The sequence below is a fragment of the Phocoena phocoena genome, chromosome 9, assembly GCF_963924675.1.
Source record: "Phocoena phocoena chromosome 9, mPhoPho1.1, whole genome shotgun sequence".
In the NCBI taxonomy this organism is placed as follows: domain Eukaryota; kingdom Metazoa; phylum Chordata; class Mammalia; order Artiodactyla; family Phocoenidae; genus Phocoena; species Phocoena phocoena.
Genome location: NC_089227.1, coordinates 22,194,802 through 22,213,449, shown reverse-complemented (window position 1 = coordinate 22,213,449; position 18,648 = coordinate 22,194,802). Strand labels below are relative to the sequence as shown.

Below are 18,648 nucleotides of genomic sequence, written 5' to 3'. Positions count from 1 at the left end.
ATGTAGGGACTTCTCTGGTGGCACTGTGGTAAGACTCCACGCTCCCAATGCAGGGGGCCCAGGTTTGATCCCTGGTCGGGAAACTAGATCCCACATGCATGCCTCAAGTAAGAGTTCACATGCCACAACTAAGGAGCTGACGAGCCGCAACTAAGGAGCCTACCACTGCACCTAAGACCCAGCATAACCAAATTATTAATTAATTAATTAATTAATAAAAAAATGTTCATGTATCTGACAGTTGTTTTTTGTCAGTATAACCAATTAATTCATGAAACAATAGGAGATTAATAACCACATTTTTGATAAACACAATGGTTGTTTCATTTAAAACAATATATATATACACATATATGTATATATATATTTGATTTGGGAAAAATAAAAAGTCATGGAAGTGGCAAACACATTGTGTGAAAGCCACAACTGTCTGGATTGCCTTTTGATTAAGCCACTGACTCAAATTTGATGAAAGCAATAATGTCTGTCCATTGTTTTAATTAGGGTTTCTAAGTGTGTTCTTTCCAGTGGCAATAAGCTTGTTTCTTAAATGTAGATACAATTTAGAATGTATACCTCAAACACTACTAGAAATTTAAGAAAACCATAAAACTGGTGGCTAAAAGGCCACAGAGATCAACAGAAAAGTTCTCACACTTTAGTGATTTTTCTTTAATTTTCTTTACATTTCCTCTCCTGTTATTTTTGTAGTTCCTTTCTCTTGCAACATACTTTGAGTCTCTGAGTATCCATTTCCTCAACTTTAAAATGGAGGTATTAATAAGACCTACCTCATAGGGTGGATGAGAGGATGAAATAAGTTAATGTATGTAAAAGTGCTCTCAGCATACTAAGTACTAATCCTGGCCCTGGAAGGGCTTAACAAAATTGCTTCCTTATACAATTTGCAAGACCCTGCTCCCAATTCTAGAACTTGTTCAGTATTCTAAAACTCAGCTACTATGAGTCACTCTTGGTAGAGCTTATACATTATAAACTGGATTTTCTAAGTTGAATGTTCCTTGAATCTGAGCATTGTTATTGTATTCTCAACCTCATCTGCTGGGGTAAGTTTCTCTTAGATCTGAAGCTAATGGTTGCTGTACCTCCTTTGTGAATAATGATTCTTTAAATTCTGCCATACCTGATGTGGTGCAGTTTAGTCCTCCAGTAATAGCCCTGTGGGAACAGGGCTCCCAAGATGAGCAGGGTTTGGGCAGCCAGATTGTAAGCTCCTCGTATCCCCCTCACACCTCCCAGAGATGCTAAGCATGATCTGAGCATCTCCTTGTTAAGGATGTTTCTGAATTGGCTGGAAGCCTGAGCTAGATGACCTCTAAGAGGCTTCCTACCAGTCTGTGACCAATCTGCAGCAGGGTCAAAGAACCCAGGGATTTACAAGGCTGTGTTTAGGAGTCCACCAATAGAATGTTTCAAAGTGATTTCTGCTTGACTGACCACCATTTCCAAAATTACCACTCAGTTAAGATTTCCCCAAATGAGGCAAAGCTGTTTGTGTACGCTTCAAGTCATCCATGTCTAACTTTGCATAACTGACGTTCTGAGCTTTGTGAAGAGTTTATAAATATTCAAAGATTTATTTTTGGCAGTCCTATAGGGATGAAGATTTGCTAAATGTGTTGTTCATTTAAAAGATAGTGATGCTTCACTTACTTTCTCGCAATAGGTACGTTCTTTCCACCTTTAATTTATATATAGCTTTATCTTATAGCCTCTAGTGCTGCAAAAAAAGTAGTCAGCATTCCTGAAAGGGAGGACTACACTTCAAAGAAAAAAACCAAAACATAGCTAATTACTGTGATTTTTGATTTGAATAAATAGATTAATAAATTTAATCTGCTCCTGTATGCCCTGTGACCGTACAACTTGGAATCATTGAGAACAGTGAAATAGCTGACATTTTTAATCACTCACCACAATGCCTGGCACTTTAAAATATTGAAACCACAGGAGGAAATACTTAAGGTACGTGTCAATCTGTAAGTGCTTTGGCTTTTGTGAATTCTGCACAGTACAGACTGATCTGTGTTCCTTAGAAAGTGTCCATCTTTCACATTGAAATGCTTTAAAAGTTTGGAAGTATCCACAAATTGTAACAATTTTGTACATTTTCACAATACTAGAGCTTAATTTGATGTTTTAATCATTTTAATTAAAAAAAATCTATTTCAACCTAAAGTGATGCATCTGACATATGATAATAATTCATCTGTAGTAGTTATGGAATTATGCTTAGAATAGTCTGTTTCCTTTATAATTTTTCTCACGCATGGGTAAATAGTCAGTAAATTATTCCGTTTTCCTTCCAAGCATTCTTTTCATTGAGAAACGCCTACAGGCTAGTAAATGGTGAATTTGACATCACTATTTTGGTATGATTCTGTGATGACTTCTGTTATACCTAATTGTAAGTAATTAAAATTTGTAAAGAGAGAATTTTAACTTTAAGAAAATTTTATCAGTTGTCTAAAAAGGCAAACCAGAGCCACCTACAATATTTTGATTCACTGTAAATCCTGGTTCCTTTAATTTCATCTGAATCCCTTAATTCTGTGATATCTTAAAATGTCAGATATATAAAATGACAGATAATTCTTTACCATCAACTGTACATTCTAACAATCTAGTTTACTTTTTTTATGTTAGAGTATATTATTTATTTGTTTTATACAATAGTTTTTACTTTTGGAATCAAACCCACTGTTTTATTTTCAAATCTATGTTAGTCTTTAGGCATGTGGGAATATTCCATAATAAAAGTGACCTAGTAAAGCTGTGTTTCATGAAATAAAATCAATTAATTACATGATAATATTCTAATACTTTTTTAAAAAGCGGTTTAAACTTGGTTCACTTGCCTTGTACAATCAACTAAGCAAAGGGTTTTCCTTTTTTCCAAGGAATCTTTCTGAGCCACACTTTTAAACACAGAGATATTTAATAGTAATTTCTCAGTAACAGACCAAAATATTTAGAACTCAATAGGAAGAAAAGGGAAGTGGTTCTTATCTGAATTCAAAATTTAATAGGAAAAATGACTCCATTTAATCCATGTCCTTGAATCTTCCTCAAAACTAATCCTACTGTCAATTTATTTTTTATTCACCTCATCCTCTTAAATATTTAAGCCTTTGTCACTCAAAAATTCAAAGGAAGATGTATGCCAAGAGTTCTTTCTCTAAGTTTTCTTTTACATTCTTAATTATAACGAAACTGTAAGGTGGGAGAGGAACTGATTTTGGAGATTAATTTGAATAATAAGAAAATTGGGCAAGGTCCTAATTATCATTTTCTCTCAGTTATTTTGTTCTTGATAAATATATTTAAATTACGTTGTTACAAAATATATCTGAAAACTAAATAAATTCTATTCTTGTTTAAGGATTTACATAGGAGGCAGAGTGTATGAGGTTGAGGACAAAAACCTGAGAATCTAACAACCTGTTCCATCATTACCAGACAATCTTGACTGTTTGCATGTCTCTGGCATGAATGTAAAGATTGAGCTGAACACAGTCCCAGGATCTCCAGCCTTTAAGTCTCAGGAGCATTGTGTACACCCTAGAAAAATGTGACGGTTTTTCTCTTTTTAATTTCATTATATGGCTTCCCATATTTATGCACTGGTTTTGTTTCATTTGAGCTACTAGGAGTGTGAATCCTCAAAATGCCTACAATACAGTCTTAATTTCAAATTCTAGATCTTAGCATCAGTTTCTATAGCCTAAACATGAGAGAAGGAAACAAAATTGATTGCATGCCTGTTGTGTGCCAGGAGCTGGGCTAGACTATGCATCTTTCGTCTTAACCCTTAAACAACAGACCTGTGAGGTAGGTGAGTAGTCTCATTTCACAGATGAGAAAGCAGACTCTGAGTGTAAGTACCTAGTCCAAGGTCACAGAGCAGTTAAACAATACAGTTGGGATTAAAAACTCAGTATTATTGACTCTAAAGCATATTCATAAATTTTTATGAATATCGATAAATGGAATGGATCAACAAATTATTAATATACTGCTACATTTTATAAGTTCATAAAATTTAAGGATAGCATGTTTTATGTACAAATAAAATATTACACGGGAATGGTGAATGAAAAGTAATGGTAAAAATTATTTCACTTAAATGTGAGAGTTGTCTTTTTTTTAAGCTAAAGAATTTAAGACTTCTTGAATATTTATCAAAATTAATGAAGTGGAGCAGAGCTGTTACTCTCTCATGTTGACTTAAATTGGTTGACTTCCTCTGCATTGCACATTTTGTCTAAAAGAGAAAAGAGCACAAAGATTAATGCACATATGTTTTATGTTGTTAAAGTTTCAAAAGTGATAAAACTGTTTTCACAATGGATTAGAAATACTTTCCTTCTTCCGGAAAAAAGTCATGAACTACATAAATATAAAAATCAAAAGTGGCTGTAAATGATGAATGCTACACTTTCTCTGAAAAGTTATTTTTTTCTGATGGGAGAAAAAAAATCAGAAAACTGATCTTTTTGCTTTGTATAAACTTAAATGAAAATAGTTTCTGGACTTCCTTTCAAATTAATATTCAGCACACAAATTACTGAGCACTTACTATTGTATCTAAGGCAATATGCTAGTTGCTGGAGATACTAAAATTTATAAGACATAGCTTTGACCATCAAGGACATTACAAAGACTAGTTGTATTTTTTGGTCTAGCATGTTGCGTAGTTATAAATACAACCTGAAGTTATCTAATAGCATCAAACAGTTCGGCTAGTAAATACAAGAGTTGAGGCAATGTCAGAGCATACGTACTAATTAAATGGTCTCCCCTTATTACCATACTCTAATTACATTAAATGGTATCAGAAGTATAGTTCATTTTCACTTCAAAAGCCATTGTATTCTTTTATTTGTATAATTAAACTACAAGAGCTGTAATACATTCAGACAGAGCTTGTACAGGGTTACTTAAATGATAGCATTTTGCTTTGGGGCAAACAAATAAAACATTTCCAGAAAATGCAAGTAATGTGTTAATTAGGCAATGTTCACAAATTGTGAAAATGCTCATTTATATCATTACTAAGATTGTACTTCATTTGCCAATTTATTTTTTATCAAGTATACCATCTTAATATTCTTGGCCTTACATTTTTATAGTAGAGTAAAAGATTGTGCCAACTAGCACACTTTTAAATCAGATTTTACAGTTCAAATTTTCCCTGATAATCTAAGGCTAATTTATTGTCATCAGGGAATGATGTATATAGTGATGCTGATTGGTATTGAAACTCCTAAATAATATGTCACTAAGCATATGTCCACACATACAAAGATATACATGAAATATTCCCAAATAAAAACTGTACTCATATTTTATCCATGATTTTATTTTTCATGTTTCTCAGACTTTTCAGTTGAAGTCTACTGAAGGGATAAATAGGGTGTAAGTCTAAGGAATCCTTTCAGTATTAGGTGTGTTAAAATTAATGGGGAAGTCAGGTCTTTCAAGGGAAGTTCGGTCAGTTGGAAATGCGGGAATGGGGTTCAAGGAAGAGATATAAAGTAGAAGAGACCAGAAAGGAAGACCAGAGCTCTGAGGGATGAGATAATCCATGTGCTGTGTAGGCCTTTTTGAAAAGCTAAGAGGAGAAGTTAATTACTCAGTGTCAATTAAACTGTGGAGACTAAGTCCTTAAGGTAAGGGATGAGGATGATCCCCAGTGTAGCAGAAGTGAAGAACAAAGATAACATGGAAAGAGTCACTGGGTTATGGAAAAAGAGGGGTCGAGGCTAGGGTAATTAAGGCAGGATTGAGTAGGGGGAAATGAAAACTTTTAGTGCTTATTACATATCAAATAATTTGATAAATTATAAATAATTAAATACGATAGTAGATTTGACAGCAAGGTCAGATGAAGTTTTGTTTGTTTTAGTGTGCTTTTTTTTTTTCTATAAGATGTTTATATAATAGAAGGACACTCACTTATTCATTATGTCAAAGAGCATATATTTATGGAACAGATTCTTTGTAAAATAAAACATTATTTAAGCTACGTTAGGGCTAAAAGAAAATAATAAAGAATAAGAAGCTTTCAACTTAACATAGGAAAAATGAAGATTATTGGGGTCAAGAATTGATGGGAACATGGCCACAGATAAAGAAATGAGACTACTTACAGGGAATCTGAGAACCAATGACTCAGGAAGTTAAAGAGTTCTAGTCTCTAGGCTCACATAAGATCTTTTATAACAGTGTATTTGTGTTACTTTCATAGTTGTGGATACAGTGAGAAATAACTCTATAGGAAATATCACTTGCCCTCAAGGAAGTGTTGGAAAACTCACTCACACACAGTGTTCTCAAGCCAGTGTGTATTTGTGTGAACCAATAGCTCTACAAAAGCAGAAGGAGAGATCATGTCTGCTTAGGGAGACCAGGTAGGGTATGAGGAAAGGTTTGACATGGGCTTGGCCTTAGGAATGGGAAGTACTCCAACAGTAGTAAACTAGGGGAGGAGCAAAAGCCCAGGAGTGTATAGTGCTTAGCAAACCATAAGTTGAATAGAAAACTAGAAGCATAGATTTTGCTTAGAGGATTGCAGAGGGCCTTGAGTACCTAGAAAAGGGTTGATGCTTTATAGGGCAGGCAGTACTGAGCAGGGGAGAGCAGAATCAAAGAGCTGCTTAGGAAGATTTCTCTCACCACAGGTCTTAATAGAGAAGGGGAAAAAAGAGAACTCGTGGTAAAGTGTTATCATCTGAAATTGTATACTCTCAAAATGAACCTCAGATTGTGTACTCTAAAAATGAAACCTCAAAAGTACACTGATTTTTCTGAGAGGTGAAATGTTCATAAGAAGTTATGAGTATTTGCAAGGACAATTGAGGAGAAGTAAAACTACTTGTATTAATAAGTGACTTCCTAATGAGAATAGAAATATAAGTAGGAAGTGCTTTGTGGGAAAGACCATAGGAAATGAAAATAAAATGATGGTTCTTACTTGCTAATTAGGACAGAATGGCACCTTCAGAAAAATCACAGTGGTTAGTGTTACCGTTCTCTCCAGGAGGATGGACTCTTTTGTTCATCTCGTCCAACTGAGGAATTGTGTATTCTTCCTTTGAATTTGACTAATTAAATGTAAGAATAATTTTAAAAAGAGAAAAATGTAGAAATGGTTTACCAGGAGCACTCTAATAATGAAAATCATTGCCAAGTTATTTAGTAATATTCTTATATTTTTCAACACCTCTTCACGTTTGGCAATTTCCTATGCAACCTGGGCAGTAATGGGTAAGAATAATCTCCTTGGCTGGGAAGTAACTGATCCAAATTGAATGAAAATCTTGAACTCCGGCATATTTAAGATGCTCATTATGACCGCATATAAAAAAGCTGTTACTGGCATGTGAAATCTTTAGAACCAAGTAGTGATTGAACCTCAAAGGTTTATTTTTAAAGAAGACTCCTTCTTTTTCATAATTCTTAGGTTTTTTAGAATATATCCAGGAATGAAGCATTATGGAAATTTATCAATTCTTAAACTTAGCAAATTCAGTTAGTAGCATTTTTTTTTTTTTTGCGGTACGCACGCCTCTCACTGCTGTGACCTCTCCCGTTGTGGAGCACAGGCTCCGGACGCACAGGCTCAGCGGCCATGGCTCACAGGCCCAGCTTCTCCGTGGCATGTGGGATCTCCCTGGACCGGGGCACGAACCCGTGTCCCCTGCATCGGCAGGCGGACTCTCAACCACTGCGCCACCAGGGAAGCCCAGTAGCATTTTTTTATGCCTCAAGAGAATATCAAAATCCAGGCTCCAAGATCTGGACTCTTTTCTTCTAATGTGGATACATGTATGAATTTTCTAGGACTGCTGTAACAAGGTACCACAAAGTACCACAAACTTAGTGGTTTAAGAACAACATAAATTTATTGTCTCACAGTTCTAGAGGCTGAAAGTCTAAGATCAACGTGTTGGTAGAGTTGGTTCCTTCTGAGGGCTGTGAGTGAGAATCTCCACCATGCCTCTTATCTACCTTCTGATGATTTGATGGCAATCTTTGGCATTATTAGCTTACAGTAGCATCACCTTGATCTCTGTCTTCATCTTCACATGGCATTTTCCCTGTGTATGTGTCATTGGTGTCTACATTTCCTCTTTTAATAAGGATACCAGTCATATTGGATTAGGGCACATCCTACTCAGTATAACCTAATCTTAACTAATTACATGTGTAATGACCCTATTTCCAAATAAGATCACTTTCTGAGGTACTGGAATTTAAGACTTCTACATGTGGATTCACCTTGTAACATAATTCAGTCCATAACAATATGTAAGTAAAAAATGGATGTGGACATTGTTGAGAGTCATCCTGTAGATCATCTACTCATTTGAGATCTTCTATCTCATGTAGAGAAATTAAAGATTCAGAGGCAACTTTTATCAGAAGAGGGATGTTTTCTGTATGTACCCAAGGTCTCCCATTGGGAATCATCTCCTCGCTGGCTGCCCTAACATCAACCCTTACCTCAGCCTCAGTTCTCTAGCATACTCTTACCCTGAGTCACCTGGGAAAAATATCACTTTTATATTACCCTCTCCTCAATAAATTTTGGTGGCTCCCTGCTAACTGCATAGTAAAGTCCAAGCTCTCAGATATTCCCTTTAGAGTCTTCCACCCACCAACGCATACCTGTCATCTTACTCCTCTCAGTTTTCACACGTACAAATCCAGTGTTCCAGCCAAACTCAACTTCTCATCATTTTCCGAGCAAACCAAAACATTTAAAAATTTCTGCACCTTTGTTTATTATGGCTATTTTTGAAACCTCTTTCTTTTACTCATCCTGTAAGCCTGGCTGAAGTTGCACATCCTTCACGACACAGTCACTATGCACATGAGGTGTCCGCCTCTCATTCCTGTAGCACGCATGATCTGTGAGTCATTTTGAACTAATTTTTGTTTGTATTGGTTTTTTTCCTTTACATATTTATGTCTTATATGTCTTACCTCCCCACCTGACTTGTAAACATCTTGGGAGCAACTATATTCTATTTTGTTATTCATAGAGTAATATAGGTTATCAAACATCATTGACACAGTTAGGACTGATTTATTGTGCATTTTCTTACCAGTGAGGTACACAGTGGCTGTTTTATTGTTTCCCTTGATTTGTTGTGCATCTACAGTTAGTTGCAAAAATCCTAGTTCACAGAGTTCCACATTGTCTCATGTAGAGTTGGGAGTCAAGGGGTTTGGGTCCATCCTGTTGAACTAGTTCATTTAGTCCTCATAGCTTTAGTTACCTTATCTACAAAACAAGGAAATAATGCCAATTTAGTTCTAAAGTTACTGTCAGATCTAAAATTCTATAATTTAATAGTTTATATATTATATCATTCACATTGAAATCTCTATATAAAGCTAATCGAACACTGGAAGCTTTTATACAGATACATAGATTGATAGATTGATGAGCCTTGTATTGCTGATTTAGTTCTTTTTTTCTATCAATGCTGACTGACAGTTTAGTGATCCTCAATTATTTGTTTGATTTTATAAGTCTGGCTATGTTGAAAATAGTCTTGAAGTGACCTATTGAAAATAAAAAACAATTAAAAGGTAATTTGGAGGTAATTTCTGTGATGATATGTAAGGAATTACTAACAGTCATTAGCCACAGAGAGCAGGGTTGGGGAAATGAGGGGAAGTGGACTTTTTCACTTTAATCAGATTTTAACAGTACACATTAACTTCACAATTAAAAAGAAGAATAATTAGGCAGTTGGAAGGCCAGTGCTATTTTTTAGGGATGGAATATCAGGCTGGCAAAAATCAAGAATAAGAAAGTAAAAATGCCTCCTCCCTCCTTCTTAAGAGTTCTTAGACGCAAGATGCCAGAACTAAAAGTGTCTGTGGAGTACAATAGATTTGTTAGTGTCCTATCATATCATAATATTCAAAGTGTTTCTTCAAGATCCTTAGTAAAGAGACTAGTGTTTTGAAATTGAAGGGAAAGTAAAACAAACAAGAAACCCAAGATTAGCAAAATAGTACGTGATACTTGTTACCTGAGTTGACTTAATTACCACAAGTAGATGAGCACTGAATATGACTCTAGATTCCCTGGTAACTTAGACCAAAAAGAACTATCTTGGGCTCTATCCTTTTAAATGTGTGATAGAAAAAAAGCACGTAGGTAAATCTATGGAAGAAAACTGTCCTTGTATTGACTGAGAGAGAAAATCTATTTTCTTTTATAAGGGATATTAGGGCACAGAATAAATCACGTCTTTATCTACAATTTTGTAATAGATATACTTCGTTTCAATGGACATTTCTTTTATGGAGGCTCTAGTAGTGCTGAGAGCATAATACTGCATCTTAACACAGGAGGGGTTTTCTTGCATAGAACAGAAAACAAGGCCCACGGCCTTTGCTTTCTGCTGATGTAACTTTTGAAGTTGGAAGAATTAAAATTTCTGGCTCATTAATGTATCAATCAGATTGCCTTGTAACTTCCTTAAATATGTCATTATGAGATGAGTAAGCCATGTGAGATTAGGAGAGGGAAGAACCTCTTAGTTAGGTATGCCCTCTGTGTGGATTTCCCACTGGGAATCAGTCTCTATTGCAGTAGGAATGTATCAGAAAGGCAGAGGACAGATCCAGAAAGGGTGGCTTCACTAATTAGGTAATAGAAGCAAGAGGGGCTGGACCTGAGGAGCAGAACTATGGTCCCCAGCACCAGGATAGCAAGTGTTTGGAAGTAAGAAGTTATCGAGTTCTCTTTTCTGCAACAAGATAATTCAGGGTTCCCAGCACCTTGCCTGTATATTGGGGAAGAAGTTAAGGCAGCCCTTGGAAGTTCACATCAGTTCTAGCTGTTGAAAATTCAGCTGAACAGTGTAATCCATTAGAACTATAACCTGCTAGAAATTCAGTTTTGGGCCTTAACCAGTCCAGGTTTAATTGTACCATCATATAAGGGAGTTCCCCATCCTGGTCCTCATGAACTAGCCTCTTCTGGCCACCACAGTATCCTTAGCCAGGAGTGATGATTTTAATGACTCATCGCCTTTCCAAGGTAGGGGTATTTCCATAAACAGGAATATGCTCACCTCCTTTTCTTTTTGTTGATGATGGGCTGCTTATACCAGCTTCTGAAGGCCAATGTAGGAATTAAATACTTCTTCACTTGTATTCTTCCATTATCTTGTCCAACAAATACTCAGTTCAAGAGATCTCACATCTCGCTTAAAAGTTACAGGCTTTTTTTTTTTTAACATTCATGTTTCATTATTTCTACCAATGTCAATGTACAGAATGAAGGAAACTGACATTTATTAATGTCTCGTCTCTTGCTCTATATTATTTTAGGCATTTCTTGGCTCAGTGCTTACAATGTAAGTGCTGTGTACCCAAATTTACTTTCATGTAACCCTAGACTTAAGGATCTTTCCACTAGAGTTCTGTGTTGTCAGATGCAGGCAAATTGTCAAGTTCACTGGATATGTCTGGTAAATAGTATTTATAATAGGTTTGAGTTAATACTGGTTCAGTAGGTTTTGATTTCCCAAGGATGACGCTATGCAAGAGCTCCCTTAATGTACAAAATACCTTAGGTAAATGGCCATCCCAGGGATTCAGGCTTGGATCAGAATTTAAGGTAAATGAATAAAGATACTGAGTTGTAATGCCTGGAAAGCAGTTCTGGACATTTACACACACACACACAAACACAAACACATCTCTACCTCCCCCCATCATACACACACTTAATAGGAAATTAGGCACACAAAGCCTTATCTAGGAAAATTTAATCCTTTCAATAGCTAAATAATAAAAAAGGAACTGGCAGACGATAGGTACACAAATATTACTAGGGGAAAAAAATTTCACACCAAGCTGGCGGGTAATCCCCGTGTCGGTGTGATGTGCTAGCTCGGAAGTGTTTTCTGCTGCTGTCATGGTTCGTTCGCTAAACTGCATCATCACTGTGTCCCAGAACATGGGCATCGGCAAGAATGGGGACCTGCCCTGGCCCCCGCTCAGGAATGAATACAGGTATTTCCAAAGAATGACCACAACCTCTTCAGTAGAAGGTAAACAGAATTTGGTGATTATGGGTAGGAAGACCTGGTTCTCCTTTCCAGAGAAGAATCGACCTTTAAAGAACAGAATTAATATAGTTCTCAGTAGAGAACTCAAGGAACCTCCACAGGGAGTGCATTTTCTTGACAAAAGTCTGGATGATGCCTTAAAACTCACTGAGCAACCAGAATTAACAAATAAAGTGGACATGGTTTGGATAGTGGGAGGCAGTTCTGTTTACAAGGAAGCCAGGAGCAAGCCAGGCCGTCTTAGTCTATTTGTGACAAGGATCATGCAGGAATTTGAAGGTGACACAATTTTTCCAGAAATTGATTTGGAAAAATATAAATTCCTCCCAGAATATCCAGGGGTTCCTTCTGATGTCCAGGAGGAGAAAGGCATTAAGCACAAATTTGAAGTATATGAAAAGAACAATTAATGTGAAAACATTTTCTGATCTATTTCAAGCCTCCTTCTTCCCCCCCCAAAAAAATTATCTATTTTTTCTTGCAGAGACTTTTGTTGACTTTAGATCTGTGTATAATTATTTCTAAACAAAGTACTCTTATTCCGCATCAATCTTAACTAGACTCTGTCAGATACCATTTGTGAAGCATTTCTTGCTGTAACTGCCTGAATGCCCATCAAGGGTCAAGAATAGGTTACCAGCACCTGCCTAGGATAGAATATCTACCAAGACAGCCCAAAGTGGGAGAGTCCCCTAGTAGCAGGAGTTGAAACCAAAGCCTGTAGAGCTAGTTAGGAGCTAGGCAGTTGGATCCACAGGTCAGAAATGGATTATAAATGGAAGAGCTAGCATTCAGTTATTAAAGTTAGGTCAAAAGAGGGACTGTGAATTACCTTATATCACACTTCTGGAAAAAATTTTGTTCACTTAGACTGGGAGTGAATAAGTTGAAAACTCCAGGATATTCCACAGGGATAGTAAAGAGGCAGGTATGAGACTACCTTTTTGGTGGTTAAAGGAGGTGGTCTGAGACCTTAAAAAACTTTGTTTCTGATCTTCAGTGAGATCCCATGGGATGTTACAATGACAAAAAAAGAATTGGCTGCTCTTTACAAAAAAGAATAATCTAATATCAAGCATGATGGCTAAAATTCAAAGAGGTAATAAATTGAGAATGAATATGCTAGAAACCAAAATTAGTAAGTTAGAAACTAAACTTCACAAAATTAAAAAATGAAAATTAAAACATTTTACCCATCACATTAGCAAAGATTTAGATTAAGTATCCCCCCCCAAAAAAATAGCATTTTCTGCCTTATAAATTGGTACCACTTTTTAGAGTGTAAGTTAGCAATATCAATTAAAATTCAAAATATTCTGGGTTTGGACCCAGAACTTCCACTTCTAGAAATTAATCCTGAGCAAAGAAATGGACCTAAGAGTATTTGTTGCAACTTTTTTTTTCAAACTTGAAAACAGCCCAAATGTTGATTAATAAGAAATAACTAACCAATATGTCTATAAAATGTAACATCTGCAGCAGTTAGAAAGAATGAAGTACTGACAGAAGAATGCCAAAAATTACTACGTAAAAGAAGCAAATTGTTTATAATACTCAAAATGTTTAATAAATGTTTATGTGTGGGAAAAAGCAAAAAAAAAAAGACAAAAATATTACTAGGAAAAAATATAAAAGAGAGCAACAAATTTGTCAACAGATGAAGAGCACTTATTATAAAGTATAATAATGGAGAACATATATGAAAGTTGTGACCTGACATTTTATTACGCATTTAAAATTTTGATATGGTGGTTTCTAACACAGTGTTGAAGGAGAATAGCAAAGTTGAGGGCCTGATATTACCCAACTTCAAAATCTACTATAAAGCTATAGTAATCAAGACAGTGTGGGATTGGCAAAAAAAAAAAAAATAGGCAAATAGATAAATGGAACAGAATAGAGAGCCCAGAAATAGACCTCCATAAATATTTTCAACTGATCTTTGACATAAAGCAAAGGCAGTACAATGTAGGAGAGATATCTCTTCAACAGATGGTGATAGAACAACTGGACATCTGTATGCAAAAAAATGAATCTGGGTGTAGAGCTTACACTCTTCACAAGTATTAACTCAAAATGGATCACTGACCTAAATTTAAATACAAAACTATAAAACTCCTAGAAGATAAGACAGGAGAAAACCTAAATTACCTTGGGTATGATGATGCCTTTTTATTTTTAATTTTTTTAAAATTTTTTTTTTTCTTGCGGTACGCGGGCCTCTCATTGTTGTGGCCTCTCCCGTTGCGGAGCACAGTCTCCGGACGCACAGGCTCAACGGCCATGGCTCACGGGCCCAGCCACTCTGCGGCCTGTGGGATCTTCCCGGACCGGGGCATGAACCCACGTCCCCTGCATCAGCAGGCAGACTCCCAACCACTGCGCCACCAGGGAAGCCCGATGCCTTTTTAGATACAACACCAAAGCACAATCTAGGAAATAAATAATGGATAATTCAGACTTTATTAAAATTTAAAAATCCTCTGTGAAATACAATATCAAGAGAATTAGAAGACAAGCCTCAGGCTGGGAGAAAATATATGAAGAAGATACATCTGTAAAGGATTCTTACCCAAAATATACAAAGAACCCTCAAAACAGTAAGAAAATAAACAACCCAGTTTAAAAATGGGCCAAAGACCTTAACAGAATCTAACAGAAGTAGATATACAGATGGCAAATAAGCATATGAAAAGATGCTCCACATCATATGTCATCAGGAAATACAAATTAAAATAACAATGAGATATCACTGCATACCCATTAGAATAGTCAAATTCTGGAACACTACCACCAAATGCTGGTGGGGATGTGGAAAAACAGCAACTCTCATCCACTGCTCTGGGAATGAAAAATGGTTCAGCCTCATTGGAAGACAGTTTTTGGTTTTTCTCACAAAACTAAACATACTTTTACAGTTGGATCCAGCAATCCCACTCCTTCATATTTAGCCAAAGGAGTTGAAAACATGTTTGCAATAAAACTTGCACATGGATGTTTATAGAAGGTTTATTCATAATTCCCCAAACTTGGAAACAACCAAGATGTCCTTCAGTAGGTGAATGGCTAAATAAAGTATGGTAAAGCTAGAGAATGAAATATTATTCATTGCTAAAAAATGAGCTATAAAAGCATGAAAATACATGGAGGAACCTTAAATGCTTAAATGCATATAATTAAGTGAAGCCAATCTGAAAAGACTGCATACTGTATGATTGCAACTCCATGACATTCTGGAAAAAGCAAAACTTTGCAGGCTATAAGAAGATCAGTGGTTGCCAGGGCTTAGGATGGAGGGAGGGATGAATAAGCAGAGCGCAGAGGCTTTTTTTTTTTTTTTTTTTTTTTTGCGGTACACGGGCCTCTCACTGTCGTGGCCTCTCCTGTTGCGGAGCACAGGCTCCGGATGCACAGGCTCAGAGGCCATGGCTTACGGGCCCAGCCACTCCGTGGCATGTGGGATCTTCCCGGACCGGGGCACGAACCCGTGTCCCCTGCATTGGCAGGTGGACTCTCAACCACTGTGCCACCAGAGAAGTCCAAGAGGATTTTTAAGGCAATGAAAATATTCCGTAAAATATTATAATGATAGATACATGTCATTGTACCTTTGTCCAAACATATGTAAAGTACAACACTAAGAGTGAACTCTGAGGTGAACTATGAACTTTGTGTGATTATGATGTGTCAGTGTAGATTCATCCCTGCTAAAAAATGTATGAGTCTGGTAAGTGATGTTGATAATGGAAGAGCCTGAGCCTATGCATGTGTGGGAGCTTTGGGTATATGGAAATTCCTGTACCTTCCTTTCGATATTATTGTAAAGCTAAAAATTCTCTAAAAATTGTCTTTAATTTTTTTAAAAAAGAAAGTTCTTCTGTGAACAAAGACCATGAATAATAAATACAAGAACTCAAGAAAGAGAAAACAAGGCAGTGGGAGGAAATGGAGTGTCAATTGGCAGATTTTAGTAAAATAGAAGAACAAATCAAAGTCATCACAGAAATATAAAAGAATTGAAAAGAGCAGTCACGAGAATAGACATTGGAGAAAACACAGCAAGGGTACTGAGGATATAAGTGAGGAGATGCAAAAAAGTAAAATAAAAATGGAAGGTTGAAAAGGACTAAGGAGAAAATGATAGGTATATAAACCAGGCAGAGAAGACCCTATATATGCATAATTGCAGTCCCTCAAGGAGAACACCAAAAACAATGGAACAGGATAAATATTTGAAAACATAACTTGAGGAAAAAAGTTGTGAAAAGGAGAGAATACCTGATCCTATTTGTTGAAAGGACATATCATGTACCAGTGAAAATTGACCCAAATCAGTTAACACTGAGACATATTCTTCTGATATGTACCTCACAAGATATCTTCTGAGGATATACCTCAAGGCATATCATAGTAAATTTATTAGCCTTTAATGATAAAGTTTTTAAATAGCCATGTAGAATGATCACAATACTTACAAGAGGGAAAAAGTCAGACTGTCCTTAGATTTCTCCTCTGTGACACTGAACACTAGAAGTCAGTGGACCAAAACTTCTGGGATACTTAAGGAAAGAAAGTATAAATCAAGGATTTCATGTCCACCCAAGATTTTTATTAAGTATACAAAAAATATTAAATATGGCACAACTCTAGAAATACTGTTCACCTACCAGAGGCTGAGCTTCAGGCAATCAAGGGATAATAGAGAAAATTTTAGCAAAATGACTAGTGATAAGTACTATATATGATTAACAGAAATAAGACTAAGCCAAATATGTGGATCAGATGACAAATCAGAGCATAAACTGTATATGCCTTGACAATTTAGAAATATACAAATAAAAATTGGGAGAGTAAGGGAGACAGTATTTTGGCACTTTCTTACAAAAATAAACATGCCACTACCATATGTAGAATACCACAGGTACAGTATTCACTGAATACCTCATCTGTAATAGTGTGGAGTCAAAGGATATTGTATAAAGTTGAAAAATCAAGCAATAGAATTCTAACTTGGTATTGTTATATAACTTAACAGTTTAAAGATGGTAATAAACCATCTTTACAATAAAGCAATAAAAAAAGATTGTTTTAAAACACAGTTTCTAAATAGCTAAAATTAGAAATGCTGAACAATTTGTAATGACAACACTGATTTTTAAGAATTGTGCATTAAAAATTGAGTAATTCTTTAAACAAAATAATGAGGTAAACATAATATTTCTCTTGAAAAGATACTCGATAATTTATGCTAAAACATAACCATAAGATATTACTGCACTTCTCTGTACTTACTTTTGAGAAAATTTAGTATACTGCATGGAATCATGGATAAGTTGAAGTCTATAAACCTAAAGAAAATAATAAGTAGTACAAATAGACTTTTGATAGCCCATACACACTTTTGTGGTTGTTAAATTAGTGTCTTTTGCTTGACTTTGAATGCTTCTGAAAAGTAAAGGATGTACTGTCCCTTACCAAGAAGTGGATGTACCTCCATGGGTTGATGGAGAAGTCCTATCTCTCAAGGAGCAACTCCAGGGCTCTCCTTTCACTTAATTTGGTTTGCAGGAGAACTCCAGGCTCTTTGATCTCAAGGAAGCAAAAATCTATTACAGATTGTAACATGGTATACAATATATTTTGGGGGTCCCAAACACTTGTGAGAATCTGATTAAAGTGATAGGACCTTTCTCCAGGAAATGCACATGTGACATTTTGCCTATAACTGCATGGGGCCCCTGAAGCTCATCCAAAGAGACCCTCTTGGTTTATAGTCCCCAGCTTAAAGACCCTTATTTTAAAAGTTCTTTGAACTTAGGTCAGAATCTCTACTGTTGATCTGGCTGGTCAGAACCACAGTCTTATCCTTACTAAAATGAAGCATTCCGGTACTACAGCAGTAGTTTGCCAAGGGGAATAATTAATCATTATGAATCCGGAAGGGTCTTTTTTTCTATTGTAAAATGACTAACATTGGAGAATATTTAGCACGTGTCAAACCTACTGGTAGACACTATCACAAGGGAAGTTTCCTGGTCATTGCAGCTCAGTCATCACTTGTCCTAAAAATAGGTAGAAGGATGTTCCTGGTCACTAGCTTCACTCTCTTGCATATAGCTCAGCATGGTATTGATGCTGAAGTGAGCATATCCAGGATGTCTGACTAGTAGGCAGACACCACACAACGATTAAGAATTCAGTCACTCCTATGGCAAGTAGGCAGGACTGAGTCCTGTATTCCTTCCTTAGCCAGAGATTAGAATATGCTTTGAGAATGAGCATTGTCCGACATAGTTTTCTCTGTGGATATTGTGTTCAGTTTGGAGAACAGAGAGCACTTCTGCCCAGCAGATTTTCAGTGTTGTGCTTTTTTGAGAGGTGATGTAATAGGTACCCAAGGTAAACATAGGTCAAGGTTTACAGATTCAAGTCATCCCTTTAATTGTATCAAGAAAGACAGATAATCTTGATCTCAAACTTGAACCAGCTCCTCAGATTACTTCATTTAAATCTGGGTGCATCT

General features: G+C 36.2%; 1 protein-coding gene and 1 pseudogene across 2 annotated transcripts in view; both read left to right on the top strand.

Moving 5' to 3' along the window:
- MAGI2 (membrane associated guanylate kinase, WW and PDZ domain containing 2) overlaps positions 1-18,648 on the top strand; it is a 1,334,711-nt gene that overhangs the window by 104,449 nt on the left and 1,211,614 nt on the right. The gene's annotated exons all lie outside the window — the stretch shown is intronic.
- On the top strand, positions 11,972-12,535 carry LOC136128232 (dihydrofolate reductase pseudogene; annotated as a pseudogene).